At 39.8% G+C, this 22788-nt stretch overlaps 1 long non-coding RNA gene across 1 annotated transcript in view; it reads left to right on the top strand.

Moving 5' to 3' along the window:
* Nucleotides 1-22249, top strand: part of LOC104492521 — a 45009-nt gene extending 22760 nt beyond the window's left edge. Inside the window, exons 3-4 of the long non-coding RNA XR_727789.1 lie at nucleotides 19234-19284; nucleotides 22170-22249. This is a non-coding gene — a long non-coding RNA (uncharacterized LOC104492521). The remainder of the gene's footprint in view (nucleotides 1-19233; nucleotides 19285-22169) is intronic.
* Nucleotides 22250-22788: the final 539 nt, after the last annotated feature.

Raw genomic sequence — 22788 nt, 5'->3', positions numbered from 1 at the left:
CCCCCCCATTTTGTGAAGCCATTTTAACCCATGTAAACACCACTTTTTTAAAAAAAAATTCAGATACAAGTGGTGTTACTTCGGTGGCCTGGTTTGCTTCTAATTCACATTGACACATCTAGGAGCTGCCCTTAATTGTTTTCAGGAGTATCTATCTTACAAAAACCGTGAAGTTATTTATATTCATGTTTGCAAAATACCTGTTAAACAGCATGTTTTTCATTGCATTTATTGTTTCTTTCCCTGTTAAGAATAATCTTTGTTCAGCATGTACTTTCCTAAATTGCTGCCATGCAGCATTTAGCTGAATTCATTTTCCCGTGAGGTATCGTGGTGACAGGGCTATTCTGATTAAGCGTATCGCAGTTAATTAAAATGATACTGTAATTTCATTCTTTTTGTTATGGTCTAGAAACTCTGAAATTTCGACACCAATTTCTTGTCTCCTGATATACTTTTTCCCTTGTTTTGCCAGCTTTGAAGAAAATAGCTATTAGCAGCTGAGGGCAGCAATTATGCCGGTGTAACGGCGTTCCCAGAATGGAAACCCCTGCAGAACCCCTGTGTGTTACAGGCTGCAGTTGCACAGTTCATTTCAGTGACAGAGATGTTACTGCATTGTTTGGTCTTGGTAATGAGTTTAGGGAAATGGGAGGTGGAAATGAAATGCAGAGTTAAGATGCTCGATTTACTGTGGATATGCCAAAAAGAGGCATTATTATAAAAGAAACATTAAAAAAAATCGTGTTAAATACGAGGAATTAAGACATCTTTCACTTCTTAAAGTGTTGACACTGTATTTCGTACTTCTTTTAGTGGAGAACAGAAATGAAGTATGCAGCTAGTCCAGAAACTTTCCTTGACACCTATAGGCATGGGATCCAGCTTTCAGATAACAAAATTTTGAACTGTGAGGGAAAAATACTGCTTTCTTAATCTTCCTTGAAAACATTTCTATTGCATAATCTGAATGAAAAGGTTTTCAGAAGTGGTGTACAAATTACCAGTTTCTTTCACTGAATCTAACTTCGTTGTTTTTGTTTTCCATAACATTTTTAAATTTGTCATTAAAATAGACTATTGGTTTAGTGTTAAAACCAGTTAAGTAACTGGTTTTGGTCTATTAACAAGATCTGAGGTTATAAAAAAGGTGATTAAGCAACCACGGCTCTTTAACTGATTTCATACATAGTCTAACTCCTGTCCTAAGTCAGCATTCAAATTCTTCTTCAGAACAAGAAGATGCTCATAGCTCTGAGAGGCCCCTTGCGTTGTGCTAACCATGTTTCTAAATCCTCTGAGGAGATAAATCACTTGAATAGCCTGCTGGATGACGGACCATACGGGAGTGGCACATCAGAAGGCTCTGAATAGTCTGGCTCTCAGTGTAGCTCTGCCCAGCGGGATCGGATGGCTGAGACACATGTTTGTTTGGGATGGTTTCGATTAGGACTTGGGCTTTGAAGAGGTATTAAAATAGTGCAGTGCTTGGAATGCAGAAATGTGTTTGTTAAGGGGGACACCCCCCACCACGAACAGAGGAAGGAAGCTGAGTAATCCTGTGGTATGTGGAATGGGAGACAAGAACCTGTGCTCTTAATTTTGCCCCAGGCTTACCATGTTATCACAGGCAAGTCACAAATATTTTATTTTCCTTCTGCAGAGGCTTTGATTTTTATGGAATTACCCCCAGTGCATAAATATGTTTGTGTACATCGCGAGGATCAATGTGTCAGTTATCCAAGCTTAATGTCTGAAGATTCTAAGCCCCAGGGTAGCGGCTTGGTGAAGAAGGAGCTTCTGCCTCAGTGAAACGGGGAGATACCTAGGTGTGTTACAGAGAAACAAATGGAAAGTTATGTGAACTTTCCCTTTTAACAGAATATACGGTAAAAAATGCCAAGCGCCTTCCTTCTTCATTTTCTAACAATACTGGGTTACAAGGAAGTTTTCAAGCAAAATTCTGTTGGTTTTATTGTCATTAATAATTTTATTAATAGAGGAATGTTGAGAAGCTTGGAACAGTTTGGAGTCTTCAATACATCGGTCATTTGGTTGTTCTCGCAAGCACTTGCATGAAGTCTGGGATGTTTCAAAAGCTTCGGTCCCTTGCTCTTGCTTAAAGGATAATCCATGCTTTTAGATAATGCTGATGTTTAAGATCAGCATTCTAACGGAGTGGAAAAATAAAGTGTTTCTTCTTTCTTCCTCGGGAAGCCAGTGAGCTATGAGTGGCATTAGGACTGAGTTCTCATCCTGGTGAGACAACTTACTTGCACTTCCCTGGGCATACTTTTTTTCACCATTTCCTATACGCAGCACGTATACTGCTGCCAAGAGGAGACTTTCTGACTGCACTGACCGGAGATGGGGTTGGCAGTGGCACTGTTCGTGTTCCCTGTAAAAGTATCACTCACAGAGAGGAATGTTTTTACTTCTCTGTGGCTGAATTCCCCATAGGTAATTTGTCACGTGTCTGGCAGTCTTGGGGTGTGCAGAGAAGGGAAAGTTACACTAATTTCATCCCACCCCTTCTATGTGCAGAGTACTGTAGTTTAAAAACGGTTTCTCAGCTGCTGAACCAAATAACAAGACTGTAATGTGTTTCCTTCTTTTCCTCAAAGGTTTAAAGCACATAGTAATAAAGGTAGTAGAAGCAGAATTCTTCTTTTAATGGTTCTGTGGCTCGAGTTTATCCATCTACCTGAAATGACCTGATACAACTGGCGCAGAGAATTGGTACCCGAAGTGTTGCTGTAGCTTCAGGTTTTATTAACGCTCTGTTGCAGGAAGGGATATATTGGGGTGGGAGTTCCACAGATTATTACTGTGGATGATGAAGAGGAATGTGATTTCAGCTGGTGTTTAATTTAGCTACCTAATGGAGCTACCTTTAATTTAAGTGTTACTGCGTATAACCTTCACTGAGATGTTTTGTATTGCCGTGCTTTGTTGCCAGTTAGCCCCTGGGGACTTCACCTCGATGATTTACTGCAGCTTGTTTTCACTTTGTTGGAGTGTGGTGGTGTTATGCATTTTAATATGCAAACATGGAGGTTTTTGGTTTTGGTTGTTTTGGTTTTTTGGTTTTTTCTTTTTAACTTGAAATGTGGGTGTCCAACTCTCCTGATCTGCTGTACAGGAATTCCTGTAATTTGCAGCAGCACAAAGCCATTTGTAAGAGATTTTTTTTACGTACATGGAGAGAGCAGATCTTATTCTCTGTAACTAAAAAGCAGGAAAGTCAGGACTAGATTACAGAACAATCACTTAACTCAGACTGATGTGTGGGGGTTGTTTTTTTTTCATGGAAAATGACATATATAGTGTACATACAGCAATTAAATGTTTGTACAACAAAGAATTTCTATGGAACCCTATTATAAATGCTTGTATATAACACTCAGAACTTTGTTTTGCTCCGTGCTGTGACGAGTCTTAAAGCTGAAAGGCAAATTTGTGAAATTTAATGATTTTGAATTTGAAACTCTGCAGCTTGCAGAGGCCTTAGTAGAAGGCTGTGAATGGAATTTTAGAAAAGTGGAGAAGGCTTTTCTTTGTGATGGGAGCTGGTTGACCCAAACTGGCCACTCTAAGTCAAACACAGTGCCTACTTCAATTTCTAGTTACTAAAAAAAGAGGAAAAAATAGGCAGAAAGTAGAACTCTTTTCTAAGAAGGGGTTCGGTGTAACTACGGTGACTCCTAGTGTCTCGAGAGCAAGTGTATGTGGTGTACTAGTCCTGTGCCACAGGGCAACCTTCAGCTGTGCCCTGCACACAAGAGGAGTTATCTTGCCAGATGATTCAAGGGTTGCCAGCAGAGCAGGATTTATAAAGACTGTGTTGGGACTGTTATCAGAGGAGGATGTGGGAAATCTAGGGGAGAAAACAAGCGAGAGGAAAAAATATTGCTGTTAATACAATTGAACTGCGTAACTGGAAGTGGCTTTTATTGTTGCTCTTCTGCGCGGAGGCACTGCTGGAAACAAAGTGAGCCTCTGCTCAGGAAGAGTGGGTTTCTTAAGCTATATTCTTTAGGTACTGGTGCTTATCTTTACAGCTAAATGCTTTCAAGACAAAAGGACGGTCAGTCTGTGGATTTTCTGCCTTGGAAAGAATCCTTTACTGAGACAGTGTACTGTCTTCATTAGGTGAATTGAAGCGAGGATAGTATCTCTGCGTTTGAGAGGTATTTGGCATCTGTAACGTGGTAGGTTAACGAAAGGTTAAAAACATGAATAATTCTCTGTCATTTTAAAGAGTGGGTTTTAGCAGGAAAACATGATAAACTGCCAGACTTGACTTTTTGCACTGTCTATGAACGTTTCTGAAGTATATTTTATTGGTTGTTGATGGTAGCCGTGGTACTGACAGGAGATCTCTTGAGTGTGGGCACTTGTCAAGGGAAGTGCATGATTACAAAAGGATCTTTAGTCTTCCATAGAACTAATGACGCTCAACTTGACTCTCCCAACTGCTGCTTCTTAACACAGTCTTTGGAAGAACTAAGTTTGTTTGAATATAAATTATGAAGTGCTCTTATTTTTAAGTAGAAACTGAAGCCAGAAGTAAAATGGGCTCGGTCATTTGGATAATCCATGTAAGTAACAATTTGATAAACCAAAAAGTCATCCTGATACGTGACCTCAGCAGCAGTGGGTCTTTTCCAAAGGTTTCTGCCAGCTGTGTTTACAAATAAAGCTACAAAAGGAGAAAATGGTAATATTTCTTTTTAAAGGGATTTCTTTACATACATTTTCTTTTTATGCCTGTAATATAAAATAGAGTAATACTCTTTTTTCCTTTTTACACATCAGCTGTAAAACTTCATAAAAATTGTATGAGAAGAAAATTTCCGTGGTAAACTTCAGTGTTAAATTCTTGGTGGTGGAAAATGGAGAAGAGTGGAAGTTTGGCAAACTGATGTGGGAAACTTTGTGTTCATGGGACTGCATAAATCCTAGAAACTAGCTTCTGGTGTGCAATCCTTACAGGTACTGTCAAGGCTGAGATGAAAATTCCAGCTTCCCCTCTGCAGGGCCTTCCGGCTCTGTGCTGAGCGCTCTCATTTTTGAGGGAAGGAAAATCGTTCTCTCTTCCAGGAGAAAAAGACCCGAGGAAGCAGATACACTGCAGTTGGTATGTGAGTTTTGAAGAAAAGCAGGATCTGGGTGTTTTCTGCGTATCATGGCATCTGAACTGATTCTCCCTGACAGAGGCTGAAAATACTAATCTTTGGGTCGTCTTGTGAGCAATGGTGAGATATTGAGGTGCTCTTTCAGGAGCTGCTTGTTTCACTGTAGCAGCATTTCCTGTACACAGTTGAGATGGGAAGAAATTGGTATGTGCTAAGAACAAAGAAGCTGTATAGGATAAGAGCCTAACAGCTGAATTAAACTGTGATGGAAGAAAAAAGTTCTGACAGAAATGAAAGGACGTGGGGAGTAGAGTATAGGCAGCCAGGACTTGAATAGCCTAGGTTCTCAGTTCTGGAGGGCAAAGGAATTTAGTTTTAAGTAGATGTGAGATGGCTTTCCAGAGATGAATGTAGATCAGAAAAGAATTTCCATGAGGTCACAGGTAAAAGGATTCCAGCTTTTATGCACCTGCCATTTCACACGATGAGTGGGCTTCCAGTCTCCCCACAGAGTTCTGGAGTTTTGCTACTCTTGCATTTGTGAAACGGTTTTCATGAATTTCGTTCAAGGGTCTTGGTTTCTCCTCTTGCATACAAGGAAGAAAGAGTATTATTAACTCAGAGCAACCTTGGAATTTCTTGGGGTTTTGGGGACCTTCGCACGCCCTTAAACAGTCCCTCTTGGGATATCTGGAATTGCAGATCGCTCACAGGTTTGCAGAGCGGTGCGTAATTCACTGCTTTTCTGTGCCACGATCTCTCTGTAGGAGGATGAGAATTTTAAGCTGCAGTGTTTAAATCAGACCTGTCATGCACATTTTGTTAAACCAAATATTATGTTGAGCTGAAGCCTCACATGCAATTTGATTCAATGCTGGGCTTTCCTTTTAAAAGAATATTCAGCCATTATTTTTAAGTGTGGACTTCCAAATAAGCCCAAGTATGGTTTAGCTGTTGCAGAGAGTCATGTGCTAAAGGGCATCGCTGTTGGTTTTATTCTACTCTGATCTTCTCAAAACCAAGAGACACGGAATTTAGTAAAGTGCTTTTTATTAACTGCTCTGTGATGATGCTTATGCTGACAAGTCTGGACTTAAGGTTCTTGCAACAGTATTAAATTAGGTGTTATTTCAAGATCTCTGGGGCTTAAAACTGAGCAGAGTAACTTCATAAAATCACAGAATTCAATAGGAAGAGATTAATCTCTTTTAGACTGTGTCCACTGAAGGAGTATGAATGATTTACCCATTCATTTTTGTTCTTGTACCTCTGAGTAAAGGCTGTTTCTTATGATGCTTACATTTACGTGCAAATAGAAGAAATTGTGGTAAATTTTAACAAATATGTACGGGGAAATTTTTTTTGCTGATTATTTTTGGTTTTCCATTAAATTCTTAACCCATTGGATTTTTAAAAGAGTTTTCCCATTTATAAAGTTTTGTTAGTCAAAATACTGCAAAGCACTTAGACCTCTTTTGTTCTTTCTTTTGAGAAATGAACTGCGTATGAATGATAGAATACATCTAGACATGCTTTGTGGGGGAAGTTTCAGTATTCGTTTCAAACTCTGGTTATACTAGTACTGTGCAAAATAATCACCAAGTTAGGGAATACATGTGAAGATGGCTTTTTCAGTCTTCAGAAAGATGTAATAACCTGTTACGTAAGCAGTTTCGAATCATGTCTGTAAAATGTCATTCTCCACCCAAAAGTCATACTTTTTTTGGCACTGTATTGTGTATATTCTCATAAAGTATCGCTTATCACTAAGCAAACCTTTTCATTCATATTAATTCATTGCCTGTAAAAATGAAAAAATCCTTTTGTATTATTTCTCTGTTGCACTCATTCATAGCAATAGTATTTAGAGAGCTGCAGAAATGACACCTCAAAAGAGAATGCTTTCCTGGTCCTGAGATCAGGACCCTACTTTCCTCCTTATCCCTTTTCTCATTTTTTTCCTCTACTTTAATTTGGAATACAAAGAGCTTTTTGTAACCCCTTTCTCTGGTAATTTTACCTATCCCATATCCAGATTTCTTTGTGATCTGCAGTGAAAAATTTATTTCAGGAATTTGGAAGGAGCCACTGCTGAATACAGTATTTGACACAACCCGTAATAAAACACAGTCAACTACATGTTCTTGCATTTTATCAGTAATTGACAGTGAGCTGACATGAGAGCAATAAATGAAATGGAGTATTACTCAAAACCACCGTATCACTTGGCGAGACCGACTAAATCTGCAGTATCCAAATAAGCGAGTCCCATCCGTACGCATTTCAAGTGGTCGATGCTAGAACAAGAAGTATGACACGCGAGTCTTATTACTATTCTAACATGACTGGTTCTGAATTTAATTTTCTATGTATCTACTTTCTTGTCAGGTGCTTTATCCTCTTGTCATTTGTTCCACTCATAGGTGGAATAAATTATAGACGTTAAGCAGAGTTCATCTCAGTAACTCCAGTATTCATTGCGCTTGTAACATTCTTAGATTGGTGGTTTCGTCTTGTAAATGTGGCTGTTGCTGTTCTGGATAAGCACCCTGACTGCTTCCCTGGAGCATAAGAAATTGAATTCATAAATGGGGGGAGGAGCATCTGTGGGTTGTTTTGGTTTGGACTTCTGGAGGGTTGTTTCGGGGGGTTATTTCTGAATGAGCTTGTACTAATCAGCTGCTGGATGTGGGTTTTTTAGCATTGGAAATTGTTCGGGTTTTATTAGAAAACCAGGCGCATGAGCCTTGACTTTCATGCTAAATTAGTTCGTATCTTGAAATGCTTACTAGTTAGATAAAGGTTCATGCATTTTATCCAGTGGGGTTTTGTGTTGCTTCTAATTTTTATTTAAAGGGCCTGTCTGCAAGATGGCTGAGTTCAGGCAACTGCTGTAGTAATCACGTTGGATGCAGAGGGTCTGTAATCATTTACACAGAATTTATTGGATGAGTTGGAAGATGTTCTGTGAGTATAACATTATTACACATATAAGCTGTTCCTTGTTGCATACATCTTTTTCACTTTTAGATACGAGTTGTGGAAGGGGAAACCTCTAAACATTAATTTTCTAGAACTACAACCACCCTGTCAGCATATAGGATGCTGTGCAATTCAGAGCACTATATCACAACCTGTCCTCAAGCTGAAGAGATTACCGTATTTTTACATGTATAACTACCATTCGTCTTGCATTAAAATGCTTTTCTTTTATAAATAATTACTCCCTGTGTCAGGAGAAAACATGCTACCGAGTGCTGGGGGGAGGAGTGAGGAGAAATTGTAGGCTGCTCTGTTTGGATAAACTGGAAATGATCACCACTCGCAGTGTCTGTAGTCAGCCATTAAAAGTTATGCAAATTTACATCATCTATGGCAAGATGTATCTGTTCCTTTGATATATTTAGACAGAAGTCAAATCTCTGTTATCCAATCTACTTGACATAAAGTCATTCCCGGAAAAATGTGCATGTGGTTTTTTATCCCCTGCTCTTGTTGCACGCTTGCCTTCTAGTGAGTTTCTAATTCTAATTTTGATCTCTCTGAGAACTGTTAATATGGCAGTTAAGCGCAGTGACGCATACTCAGGTGAGGAAAACCTCTCTTCCTTTCAAATGTTTTTTGTGCATTTTATGTGGAAGTGACTGTGAATGTAATTTACTGATAATGAAACACCCTTAACATAAACCTGTCTCTGTAGCGGTTTTGTATTGAGAAGTAAAGGAGCTGTGCGATGCCTGCTTTTTGCCTTCTCTTGTAGGTACGAAACTACGTCTAGGTTGCCGCAGATTAAAATAGGCCCATGGTGACACCTGCTTCCAGTGATACCTACTCTTGCCTTTAAAGCAGAAGCTAATTTAGATTGAGAGAGATGAGACATATATATCTCAAAATCACTTCTGAAGCCAGCAGTGAACTTATTTAACAAATAAATAAATAAAACCCCTTTCAGTTTCTCATCTCAGAAGAGGAAGAGAGGTTGTGCAAAGGTCAGGGCACTATCAGAGATTGTCTGTTTGTTTAAAGATGGGTGACCAGTAGGTTATTTCTTGGAGTGTTTACAACCTTCAGAACTTAATTCCCGTCATACAGGTTTAACTGTTTTAGTCCAAGAACAGAATGCTTTCTCAAATGGAGAAAAAAAAAAAGAATTTGTACATCCTTTCCCAAACTATCTACGAAGAAATGTGTTTATTTTGATAGTTGGGAGAGTTTATATTTGGATCATTGGGAATGTTTATTTTCCCAGGAGCTTCTAGAGCTTCTTCTCCTGTGAGAAAATTCCTTGCTTCCCTCAGGCGTGGATTGTTAGCAATGCGAACGGGGCGTGTGGGAGCTCTGGAGCCAACCGTCATCCTTGTGATGGTACTGCAGTTCCACAGGTCACAAAGGCCGTTATCTAGGGACGCACAGCTCTGAGCTTGGTCACGTGGATTTTTATTAGTAGATAGATCCTGTTTACTAAGGTAAAGAAAACAGAGCTCGTAGCAAGCCCCCCAAAAATTTACGTACTCCCTCTCATCTGTCTAACCTGTGCTTATGCCTTCTACCACAGTAAATCCGATGAATTTTACCCAGAGTTTCCCAAACCAGAAGTGAATTATGATCCGTTAGGTAATAGTGCCGCCAGACCTTAACCTCTGCAATTTTTTAAACGTTACTACAAACTGTCATAGGAACAAAATAAAATTCATTATTGATAAATTTTATTTTCCCTGCTTTTCTGGAAATATATGTGAGCATCCTTCAAGCTTCCAGTTATTAGAGAAAAAAATTGGTGTGTGCAGAAGGGTCCCCATTTCCTAATGGAAAGGGGATGCCAGCTGAGAGAATTCTTCAAGGCACTCAGCCTGGAATAATAGAAATGGAATGAAAACCAGAGGTCTGTAAGTACGTGACTCTGTATTTTCTATTAACGTGAACTTCCTGGACAAACTAAGACTTCATGCATTGGAAGCAGGTTAATTAGTTGATCAAAGTGTGACTGAGCAGCAGATCCAGTGCAGTGGCAAGAGGCAGACAGGATTCCCAGATGAATCCCGGGTACCTTGTTCATATACACAAGTTTGGCCTTTTCGTGTGATCATTCATGTTGAGGAAAGATGAATTGGGTCTGGAACAGATCGGGTGATCCAGGCAACGGAGAGCCTGTTGCATGGCAGCGTGTTAGAAAAGCTTGGCTTATTATCCTAACAAAATGAAGTACAAGAGGGCATATGATTTCTTTTTTATGAATGTATCAGGAGACCAGTATGAGGAATAGAAAATAGTTACTTAGCTAAAAGACCATGTTGGCAGAAGAGCAAATGAGTATAAACTCGACGTGAATAATGCCGGGCTGTAAATTAGAAAATGACTCTGAACTATTATAGCAATCACTTTTTTTTCAAATGACCTTCCAGTCAGATGGGTGGGAGAAGATATTCTAATAATTTCAAGGTGTGGTTCTGAAATGTGTGAAGGGAGTTTTATTATGTGGTGTCTGTGAGAGTAAAATATTGAAACAAATGATCTAGAGGTTTTTACAGCCCTGCGTTGCTAGTACTTTTTTTATTAAAATATCAGGCTCTTGATTGCTTTTCCAACTTTTACGATTGCTTTTGAGGGCCGTAGGGTTAAAACCAGAAAAAGTGTGCTCTACGCGTACTCTTTCATACAGTATTGCTGAAGCAGCTTTCTCTGCTTTTCTCAACATCTCCTACAGATCTCCAGACTGCTGGCGGATGGCCACGGCTTGTAAACTTGGCACAGGCTTTAGGGAAATGATGTTACTCATTTTGAGTCTTCACAAAACTTATTTCTGGTGGTGCTGCAGCTGCGTGTAGTGGTAACTGCAGGGAAAAGCCGCTGCTGGAATACCTTGAGGGAGACACCTAGTAGGAAGTGAAGAAGGTCAAGACTAACTGGCTCAACGGAATTGCTCTAAAATGTTCACTTTAAAATATAAAAACTCCTGTTAAAAGTTTACCTGAAAACAAGAGCATAGTGTGTGTGTGTGCGTGCGTGTAAAATCTTTCATTTTCTTTTGGGGCCATCTTAGGACACTTCTGCTTCTGTAGGAGCTGGTAGTTGGTTAGTTCTGCACCTCACATAAAAATAACTCGTTGAAAATACTGCAGTTGAGGCCCCAGCAGGCAATGCATTCGGGTACCGCCAGAAGGGCAGTACCAGCTTCTAGAGGGAGCTTAGGTGAGGGTGTGTGGTGGGGTCACGACTGCTCCAGCTGCAATTTCGGAGGGTTTTAGATTCGGATTTCTTGGTTTCAGCTGCTCTTCAGTAGGAAGACCGATGACTATTTTGCATAGAGTATTGAAAAGTGTGGACTGGTTTAAGGCAGCAAGATTTTTTCTGTGTTTAGTATATGACTAACCTTCTGCCACTTGAGTAAATGTTGCAGTCTGTTGAGGAACTGCGAGTGTTGGAAATATCTATGCTAGATAAATATAAAATTTTTCTTGTAACTGGCTCATCAATGTAAATGATGCCATGTTTAATTTATATTAAGATTTTTGAGGAAATTAATGCGATTTTTATGACAATAGATACAAACTATGACATGCAAGCTTCAGCATACTCAAATAGACTGTTTTTTCAGTAAAGAATAAATGGAATTTCAATTTCAATTCATCATTCAAGATATTCACAGTCACAGTGCAATTTTTACTCCAGTTTTGATGCAGAAGATTGATGCAGAAGATGTTCTGGTAATTTTATGTTGCTGTTGAGCTCATCATCTGATCGCTCCACCAATATATTGCCTTAATATATGTTGTGTGTCATATACTGAAGTGAGACTGTGGTGACTGGCTGTTCTTCAGACAACTGTATGTGCTTTTCACCACCGTGGCTTCCATACTCTCAAGCATCCCCTGAAATAAGTGCTTAGAGAATAAGTTCTTGCCTTGGCTTCTCTAGCATGTTTTTTTGGCATAGGTTCTCTGATACTCATATGGAAATGAGTTGTGTTTTTCTTTTTTTTTTTCTATCCAGCTGCTTCAGGCCCTGTGAGCAGTGCTGGGTCCTTTCATTCTAGGAAGGCATTTTTCCCTGAAATTCCAGCTTGAACACTTGGCTTAGAGCCTGCTGCTTTAGGGGAGCAAGATGTTCAAACAGATACCCCGAGAGAATGCTTGTTTTGCTCAAGCAATATGCACAGCTAGATGGGTGGGGGCACGGGGAGAGTAAGTGTAAAAGAAAAGCCTTTATATGTATCTGGAGCGAGTATTCTTTGGGATGTAACTTGCCAGAAGAACAAGGTTTCCTTGGCTAAAGGTAACTGCTGCTTTTTTTGGATTGTGAAATCTGTCTCTCAGTGATCTTTGGTAGTAGAATTATATCCATCCTGAGTTAGCCAGATTTGAGCAAGTAACTACTCCCTGTTGGCTGGCCCGTATGACTGAATAGCCCAAAAACCTTAGGAATGCTCCATCGGTAGCTTGCTGACGTAAGCTAGAATTTGCTGTCTGTGACTGTTACTTCAGAGTGAAAGCAAGCAGGAAAGAGCAGGCAGCACGAGCACTTGGAAGAGGAGATTATACCTTCCAGATTTTGTGGATTGTTCCCAGTGTGCAACAGACCTTGAAGGGATGGCTCCTGGAAATTATGATGGGGAGAGGGGAAGAGCAACTGGTCTATTGGCTGACTGTAATGACTAAGGACTTCACACATGATGTGATACTGTATTATGTTAAAAATATACCTGAGGGAATACCTAGAATATTCAATACCCATATAGGACTATAGGAGGTTTCTTCACGTGGTTGGCCTTTGCTCAACAGAACTGAGATAAAGGAAAAAGCCTGTATTTCATTATTTTGCTACCGTGGTCGTTACAATGATTGCAAAAATTCAATCTTTCAAAAATCAACGCTGCCTCTGTCCATCAGCATCTACTGCTGTGGGGGACTCTGAGCGGGTGAGCGCTGTGTCACTTCTCTGTCATGGCTGGATGTGCCGCAGCAGAGAATGGATGGTGTTTCAGCCCCCTGCAATGCTGGACCCATCACTTGTTTTTCATGGGTGCAAACTGTGTGCACTGAACCAGAGTGCAAAGGTCGCCTTTTGCCAGCAGCTGTCCACAAAGGAAGTGTCAGTGATCTTATCGTGCAAAACAAGAATGCCTTGCAGCATAGGTCTGAGGTAACTGGGTGCAGCCATACGCAGCTTTTTCTCCTCCCTGAAAAGCCGTATACTGCTGCAGGTGATACTGGCAGAGTATCTGTACCCCACGTTTCAATAAAGAGAAAATTAATTACTAGTAGCAGAAGAGCATCTATTTTTAATGATGCCAAAACTCAAATGTTAATTATCTCTAATTTATAAAGTCCATTTTTCTTTGTCACTTTTAATCTCTCACATAACTTTACAGTTGACGGGTCTTTCTCAGTGGAGAACAAAGTTTCAAATAGTTAAAATTTAGTACTCATGCTGTGTACTACATTTACAAGGTAAACAAACAGTTTCTTCCATTTTTTTCATTGCATTCACTGCAAACAAAGATTATCTAGATGGAGATGGATGAATTTGACAGCTTTTTCGTATTTACATTGGCTCCAAGATCAATCAAATTTAGGAGGTCGCCTTCAAGGATTAGTTATTTCTCATATGAATAGCTGTGGAAGAGAATAGACCTTGTTATAACTGTGTTTTAGAGGTGTGATTTTCAGCTTCGGAGCATTCAGTTTTGGAGCATCCTGGGGAAGAAGCTGCGTATGTGATCTTGGTGCTTTGGGAAGGACCGTTAACAGGAGCTGCCTTATTTCCTCCTAGCGCATCTTCAGTACAGTCATTCTAGGTGTGCTTGGTACTTTGCAGACTGCGTGTCAGCAGCTGAAGCTGTGAGCCATGCCAGTGTGGCAGAGGTGGCATGTTTTTTGTGATGCACTCAATACAGAGAGAGCTCCTGAGTGAGCTGTCCTTTCTGAACTGTGGTTTTGAAGGGTTTTTTTAAGGTGATTTGATCATGTGTCCAGGCTGTAAAATTAAACAAACAAAACTGTATTTATAATTAAATACTCAAGGCTTTTGTGATTTCTGCCCCTTGCTGTGCACCTACATAAGCTGTTAAATTCTGTTAACCTCAAGTCATTGCTCAAGGGGCTCTCACTTGTGCCATGTGTTGGTACTCTCCTGTAGGAAGCACGCAAAGATGCAGCCTACACAGAGAAGAGAAAGTTACTCTGTTGTAGACATGTTGGAAAGAAAAGCAGTTTATGATGATTCTTATGAGTCTGCAGAGTTTGTATTTTCCACTATAATCTTATTGTTTCTTTAAAAGCGTGCCTGGGGATAGTACGTAGTGTCGGTGCTGCACTAACGAATGGTTCTGTCTCCACACTCTGCGGGAGAGTCACGATCAGACACTGCCTGTGAAAAGAATCGGACCACATGCAGATGCGCCCGCTCTACTATTTGGTCCTTTCACGTAAATAAACAGCTGACACTATCACTTGGTATACAGCAAATATTAGGGGCGTACATATAGGAGGAAAATATATATGACATTTAATAATTTTTAGTTGTTATTTTATTAATATATAACAAACATAACATATATACCACACCACTGCAAAAGGGTCACCTTAAGGTTGATACAGCTTATGTTCCCTTTACTTGTTTTCATCTTTAATCTAACATTCCTTAGTGTCTGTGCATAGCAGCTCTTCCGTTGGAAGTGTAAACCCTGCAATTCCACATGCATACCTGTTGGGAAGAGATTTTCTTTTTTGTTTTATATGGAGTCTTAGAAATAATTAGGCACTAAAGGTTGAAAAATTACTTTATTGGCGTTGTCCTCCATTCGATAAGCAGGTATCCGACAAAGTACTGATGGAAGTGTTTGACTTTGCTGACTACACAATGTTGGTTGAACCATTTAGCAAATTGTTAATCTATACGATGAAAATAAATAGCTAGTGAATGTACCATGCCTCATCAATATCTTCTTTTTAAAATGAATTTGCTGCATATACTGGATTGGGATCTGTCCTAGAAAAACTGATCGATATTGTTGCAGAACCTAGTAACAATTTCAGCATTTGCAGCTCATCCAGCACATGTATGTGAGCCTATAGCTTCTGGGACTGAAAAGTTACAAGAAATACAGTTAGTCCCAACGCTGCGGGGTGGTGTCGTATGGCCGGCAGGCAGAGGGTGGTGGTGAGGATGGGGACTGACTGTCCGTAGCAGCTGTGGTGCATGCGTTAGAGTTCGGTGCCCACTTTCCTTGCAAAAGGACTTGTGGGGGAAAGAAAAGTGCAGATGGTCACTGTCCCAGAGCTCCTCCAGATAAAGTAAAGGTAAAACTGTTTGCACGTGTTTTGTTCTTATACTGCTGAGGGAGTGAAGTTGTGATTGTCTTGCTGGAAGGTGCTATATTGAAAGAGCATAAGTCGGTTTTTCGGTGGCTGTTTTCAGTGTTCTCTCTTATCCTGTGCTCTCCCTGGTGTGTGGACCCAGTTGTTGTGGGTTGCCAGGAGCATACAGCAGTGGAGACAGAACAGTGCATTTGAGCAGCCAATGGCAGTAAGTAGTGGGAAGTCATTGGAAGCCACTGGAGATTTATTTCACAAGATAAATCTAGAGTAACTGAGAAATGGTTCTAGTGTTATTTCTTGGCAAAACCTAAGTGCCTGCGAAACATGGCCTTTAATCATAAACTGAAACGCAAAGGCTTTAATTAAGGGCAGGTACAAAAGTTTCAGTAATGATAATGATTCAGTCTTCTGAACTTTGACAGTGTGTGTGGATGTGGCTTGGCCTCCACAACTGACGGAAAGAATTGTTCTTTGTAATCGTATAAAGCTGCCTTACACAAGAGGACAGCTAATTAAAGCTGAATTCAGCATTTACGCCTAGAGAAATTTGACACTTAGATATGTCTGTGATAAGTGTGCTAGACAGTGTAAGGATGGTTATTCATTGCACATCATTCTATATGAGATTTTTTTATATGAGATATTTTCTAAAAAGTTGAGTGTATCATGAGTCTCCAATCCAGTGCACTAGTGTTCCTCCTGCTGTGACAAGCTGTCTATAGAAGACAGCTGTATTTGTTCTCACACTAAATCACTAGAATGAATACTTGCATAAACATTCTGCGTTTGACCTAGGGTACAGGCTGTATTTCTTGCTCGCTTTTTTGACCTCTTCGTAAATCTCTTGTCTGGGAAGGTAAAACTGTAACATGTGTTATTCCAGGGAATTTTGTTTTTACCCTAATTCTGAATAAACTCATTGTTCAGAGGTTTGCGTCTTGCTCAGGAAAAACTAGAGCAAATAATGAGAAAACTGAAATTCTGACAGAGTATTATATGCTGAAGACTGAAATCCGCCTTTTTGTTTGTGTTTATATTTTGTAGTTGTTTTAGAATCCTACCGGGGCTGCTAGGGAAAAGTTGGTTTATGACAAGGTTTTAAAAAGTACAGCAGTTTGTTTAATCAGCTAATGAACTGGGAGAATATTTGCTCCTTCAAATCCCTTGTATTTCTCTTTTTTTTTTCCTTCATTTTGTGGATTGGAACTAGAGCTGAGTTGTTTCGTCTGTTTTTTATTTGGTTGCAAACTGTCTGACTTTGTGTTTGTAACGATGTGTGCCCGGGCCTATGTGGACATCTCATAATGGGACTCTGATAATTGCTGTATTCGAGGAGTTTAAGTATGTTTGGGAACTCAACCAAGAGACAACATGAAAGGGACCAGACTATAACTCCCACATACATATTTACATACGCGTATACAACTTTTTTTCATTAGTGTTTTAAAACTGTTTCTAAAAAAGAAATATTTGCACACAGCAGGATCAAAAAATCTGGCTTCTTTTCAAAACAAATCTATTTCGGAGAGAAGACAGACACAGTCTCATGCCAGTCCCAGGAAACACAGTATTTGTGTACGTTTGGCTGTATGACTGCTGGTTATAAAACAAACACGTAGCTGAAACAAAAAGTGTTTTAGAATTCCAAATTGAAGTTTTGGGATACTTTTCCTACTTCTTTCATTGTGACTCAAATGAAATTGAGCTTGGAACTGCAAGCAAGCAACAGAAATTTTTAATAAATCCAAATGGAGTAAAAAAAAAAGGTGGTTTTGGCAAGGCTTGTACCCTAGGTTTGTCAGGTTTTGACATCCCTTTCCACTTACCTGCTGGGTCAGAAAAATAAAAATAAACTATCCTGAACTGAGACTTAATCCAGCAAAAGAAGGAATGAATATTCGATGATTCTAAGTGTACGTTTGATTCCATTGATGCCTGAAAAGTACTTGGGCTTCCTCTTGCTTTGAAGTGTGCCTTAGCATCAAGCAGAACCAAAAAATACTTCCAAACTGCTTCTGAGTTACAAATGCATCTTCCTATAAATCAGTGATGAAAGAGAAGGTTCATTCTTACACTATTTGTGTTTCTTGAATAAATATTCATAATAATTAGGAAATTCAACTACCTCACTCTAGTGTTGGGCCAGATGCTGCCTGTTTTAGTCTAGCATATAGAACAGCTTTTTAGTGTCTTAAAATTATATTGAATTTTTGGCTTGGCGTTGATACCCCTTCCTTTTTTTTTTAAGAAACAGATCTGCTGGAAGTTGGGGTTTTTTTCCCATTTCCCCAGCTGCCAAAAGGGTAAGACAGGTATCACCAACAAGGAAATACCAGTAATATTATTTTCGTTTGTGACTGGAAGTACTTACAGTAAATTTATAGTAAATTTTAGATACAAATTTTGTGTTGAAGAAGTTGTACCAGTGTTCTGTAGAAAGCCAAATGCTATGAGTTGGTAACGTTACATTACTGGAAAAAATCCAAATGTAAAACTACATCCAAATGAGGACTCCCACAGATTTCTAAAGTATGCTGGGCCTCATTGAATTCATTATAATATGTTTAATGTCTTCAGGCTTTTGTGGAAAAAAAAAATTGTTCTTGCCAGAGGATCAAGGGTTGAGAGCTGACTGAGAAAAGCTATGGTTCCACTTTTCATTTCTCTGTGGTAGATTTTTGGTTGGCCTTTTCTAACAACACGTTGTCTTCAGGATAACAGACAAACAAGTAAAATTATCCTTATTTTAAACGAGGTTTTTCTTTTGGTACAGTCAGTTGCAGCTAGAATGAAATAATTGAGGGACACATTCGAGGGCGTGGGACAAAATGAGACTTGCTGACAAATTTGCAAAATAAGTTTGAGTTTCACATCAAAATCAAGCCAGCAATTTATCCCTGGGGGCCGTGCTGTGGATGGATATCTGCTGAAGGCCAGGTAGTCGAACAGCTGCGACTGCTCAGTACGTGTCTCCCTTTTGCGTTGTGGAAGCGGGCATCCTCTTACCAGCAAGCTAATCCAATGGGCTGGTTTGGCACAGGCAGACCATGTTACAGGGGTGTTAGAGAGGTTTTCTTACGACTTTCCTATTTCATTTTTACTGTTTAAACAGCTCTCAACCAACATTCAACAGTAAGTTTTATAGATGCTAAACTCACGCCCCTAGAGCTTGTACTGGATTTTGAGAAACGCGGAAGAGGGGGTCAGGTTGTCCCATGCTTGTCTTGTGAAATGCAAGTAGTTGGGTACAACAGGGCTCCATCCTGCAGACAGCTCGGGGACAGCTGGAGAGCCCATGCAGGGTCTTTCCTTCTGTGAATGCCTACAAATGTCACCACAAAGATGCTCGGGAAGTGGTAGGAGGAGGCAGGGCCGTACGTTGTACGAGAGTGAGGATCAGGATGTCTGTTGCAGAGCAGCCTGCAAAGTACTTATTTGGAGAAAATCCTTTTTAATGTACTGTGGCCTTTTATTTGTGGTTGAAAGTTTCGATTCCAGATGAAGAATTGTGGCATTTGAGTTAGAGCCAGAGTCTGATTTTAGCAGAGGAACAACTGAGTACAGTCTTCTTCCCTTTGAGGAATCAGAAAAGTTCTTAAATTATTAAAAGTGCTTTAATTATTAATTGTTATTTAATTTTATATGTATATGTACCTATAAATTTACCTCCAAAAAGTAGAAGGTATGAGGAAATAATGCACGAGCACTTTTCTCTTTCTTCTTGAAAAGTAATAACAAAAAAATAATGTTTTGTTTGCCTTTTTTCCCCCTTCTCTCAGGTCCGCACCAGTGTTCTACCTGATCACAAGGAACCAAGAGCAGATGTTGGAGTAAGCAATTTTTTTAAATTATTCTGGTTTTTTTGCAACCTCATCAGCAGACACACCCAAATGAAGAGAAGTGTTGTTCTGCCTAACTGCTGAACAGGAGCTGGCAGGCTCTTTTAATAGCAGAAGTTGGGTTAAATGAATTAAAAAAATCAAGGCAGGAGTAATAGCCTGAGTGATTGACATAATCCCATTCACAAATTTATTGAAAATCCTTTTCAACTGAAAATGTCCTGAGGCAAAAGCGCAACTACCTAGACTTCCTGCTACTGTCATACGGTAGTTGCTGGGACTTCAGCTAGTGTTTGAAAACTGTGTAGCTTGGCAGCAAGTTCAGTCTTAGTGAAATAATCGATGTGTTTCAACTTTTCATATAGCTGTTATAGAAACTTTTCTCTTTGGCTACCTGAGATTGTTCATCAGACTACTCCAGGCACGTATCTTAAGATTTATAGTCGTAAGTACCTCACTAGCAGCATTACAGAGGAACATTACTCTGTAATTAGCGTTACGGCAGCAGTTCTGTTTAAAGCCTACTTCTAAGCCTCTCCAGGTCGTGTGTGTGAAGTTAGATTGGTTTATAGACTGCCAGTTTAGGCCCCAGGGTGGACTATTTTTGTCTAATCGTCATTGAAAGCATGCTCTCCAGTGTTGTTTGAAATTAGGCCCTTTGAACATTATCTTAACTCTCTTCATTTGGGTCATGGGATCATTTACATTTTTATTTAATTTTGCAAATAACTCCTAACTGCTTTGTCAGGCAAAGAACATTTTATTTTAAATAAGCATTAAAATATCAAACAGACAAAGAAGTAGAATTTAAGCCCATAGAATTATTCACCTTTAATTTCATGACCCTGGAGAGCTAGATTTGATGGTTAGAGATGGTTAGTGGGTACAATGACCAAAGCTCCCGAATTGTCCAAGAGAGCAGTGTAACTGCTTTTTATCCCTGATCATAGGAGGGCTCTCACCTAGGGATCTTAAATGCGTTCATAGTTCTGTGGTGCTGCAGAAAGAAGCCCCAAGCGACCGAACCTGTCAGTTCATCCCAAATATCTCTCTCCCTCTTTCCAAGTGGTAAGGTTGTAAATACAAGCACTCAAAGGGCACGAAGTGCCAGAATAAAGGCTGCTATATAGACGTCGTGCTGTGGAATGTGTTCCCACGGGATCGCATCCTTCTTACCACAGAAAGAAGATAAGTGATCTGAGCTATGTATGCCACCGTGGCATTTGAGTGGAGGAACACTGTCACGTTGGTTGGTGTAAAGAAAGGCACAACTATCTGTGTGTTCACTCTAGCAAGGCTTTGATCACCGTGTGTCACGTCTGGATGTATTTTTTGGTACAAGTACGTGTTTCGTTTTGGCAGTGGAAACTAACCGTGATCTCTGCTTTACAGCTGTGGTACTTTTCTCTGTAAATTTCCTTACTTCCTGTTCAGCACATCCCAAATCCACGGTTTTCCCAGCCTTCCCTAGGCTCTCAGCTTGTATCTTTTTTCCTTTGCTGCTCAAGTGCAAACTGCAGCACAGGAAATCTAAGCCTTTGCCACTGAGAGGGTTGAGCCGTAACTGCGGACTGACTTTACCAAACTGTGCTTGCCAAAACTGAGGATTGTGATTTGAACCATACATTTTACATGCAGGAAAGCCTCTCTTAGTGTAGAGCTTTATTGTTAACATTCACTCACTGTCCCACGGGCCCCCCAGAAAGAGAACAGGCAGCAGGGCTTTTTTCCCAGAGGAAGTTTTGCGTCTCAATAGCAACAAACTCTTCTTTTTCCCTGAAGGGGTAAGTTGCTCTCTGCATGCAGCCTGTGTTGACTCAGAGCAACACAATTCTTCTTTAATTTATATATCCAAGCACATATATAATTTAGCCTGGCATTTTACTTTGTCATTTCAACGGTAGAGTAAAATTAGTGTAATGTAATAAAAACAAACTTTGTGTCCTTGTTTTCGTGCAAAAATTCAACCTAATCTTATGATCTCACTGTAATTTATTCAGAACAAGTGATATTGTGTGTTTGAAAGATAAATGGATAGAAGATGGCTCTAGACTGTGATTTTCTTTTGCCTTGATCCGAGGGCAAGAATATTACTGTTGGCCAGCTTGTGCAAAAGAGATTTTAGTGATGTGCAATGGGATACGAGCAGAGGTCAAACAATAACCTAAATGCAAAAGAAGATGCAGTTCTTCTCCTCTTTGCACTATTTTCTTGATTATGTGTGAAGGTGATTTTGATAGAAGGAAAAGTATAGTGTTGTAGCTTAGTTTAACTTTAGACATTCCAGTTTCCTTAGCGTGTTTCTGTTCACTTGTACTGCAGAGAACAGGTCCACCTCACAAAGGAAATAAAGGAAACGAGTACTTAATCTGCTGCCATAAACTAGAGGAATATAACATTTCTATTAATAAACTTGTGCTGAACTCGACATAAAAAAATACATTCCTATTTGGAATACATAGACGGCAGTGCCTAAGGCTTGTGTAAAAAACATGGCAAGAACAACTCTGGTAAAATACTGACACCTTACTGCTTGTAGTCAAGAAATTAGAAAGAAGATGCAAAATGCAGATACTTCTACTGAAAGAAAATGTTTGTGTGGCTGTACGTTTTACAGCTATTGTTTTGTCAGTTTGTCAGACTGTTCTCAATGAAAAAGAGAGATGTTTGTGCCCAGTGTTTAAGAATTTATTGATAATTGTGCTACAGGTGCATAAAAAAAATTATACCCGCTAGATAGTGTGTCAAACTAGTATATTAAAATGTATTATTTCTCTAAGCATCAAAGATTTCCAAGTGCGAGACCAAAAAAAGTAATGATTAAAACTTCAAAAATTGATGGAGATGTTTTCTTTTCTTTCCACTTTGTTTTGTAGCGGAGCTTCCTGGGCTGTACGACTTTCAGAGTAGGAGACTTGATAAAGTCAAAGGAGCAACAGTTGACCCTTACCCTGAGGTAAGCGTTTTCCTGTCTTGTAAACCATGTTGAATTAATAACTGATGGCATTTTGCATCCAAACAAAAGCAGTAGGTCTGGAGAAGGGTCTAGAAAACTCGAGTTCTATGAGGAGCGGCTGAGGGAATTGGGGTTGTTTAATCTGGGGAAAAGGAGGCTGAGGGGAGACCTTATTGCTCTCTACAGCTACCTGAAAGGAGGTTGTAGTGAGGTGGGTGTCTGTCTCTTCTCCCAAGTAACAAGTGACAGGATGAGAGGAAATGGCCTGAAGTTGTGCCAGGGGAGGTTTAGGTTGGATATTAGGAAAAATTTCTCAACTGAAAGGGTTGTCAAGCATTGCAACAGGCTGCCCAGGGAAGTGGTAGAGTCACCATCCCTGGAGGTATTTCCAAAAAATGCAGTTGTGGTGCTGAGAGACATGGTTTAGTGGTGGAGTTGGCAGTGCTGGGTTTACAGCTGGACTTGATGATCTTAAAGGTCTTCTTCACCCTAAATGATTCTATTATACTGTCGCGGTTTGAGAAGGGGAGCATTTTCCC

Source organism: Buceros rhinoceros, unplaced genomic scaffold (assembly GCF_000710305.1).
Source record: "Buceros rhinoceros silvestris isolate BGI_N320 unplaced genomic scaffold, ASM71030v1 scaffold17974, whole genome shotgun sequence".
Classification (NCBI taxonomy): domain Eukaryota; kingdom Metazoa; phylum Chordata; class Aves; order Bucerotiformes; family Bucerotidae; genus Buceros; species Buceros rhinoceros.
Note: the sequence above shows the minus strand (reverse complement) of the source record. Positions and strands in the feature narration are given on the sequence as shown.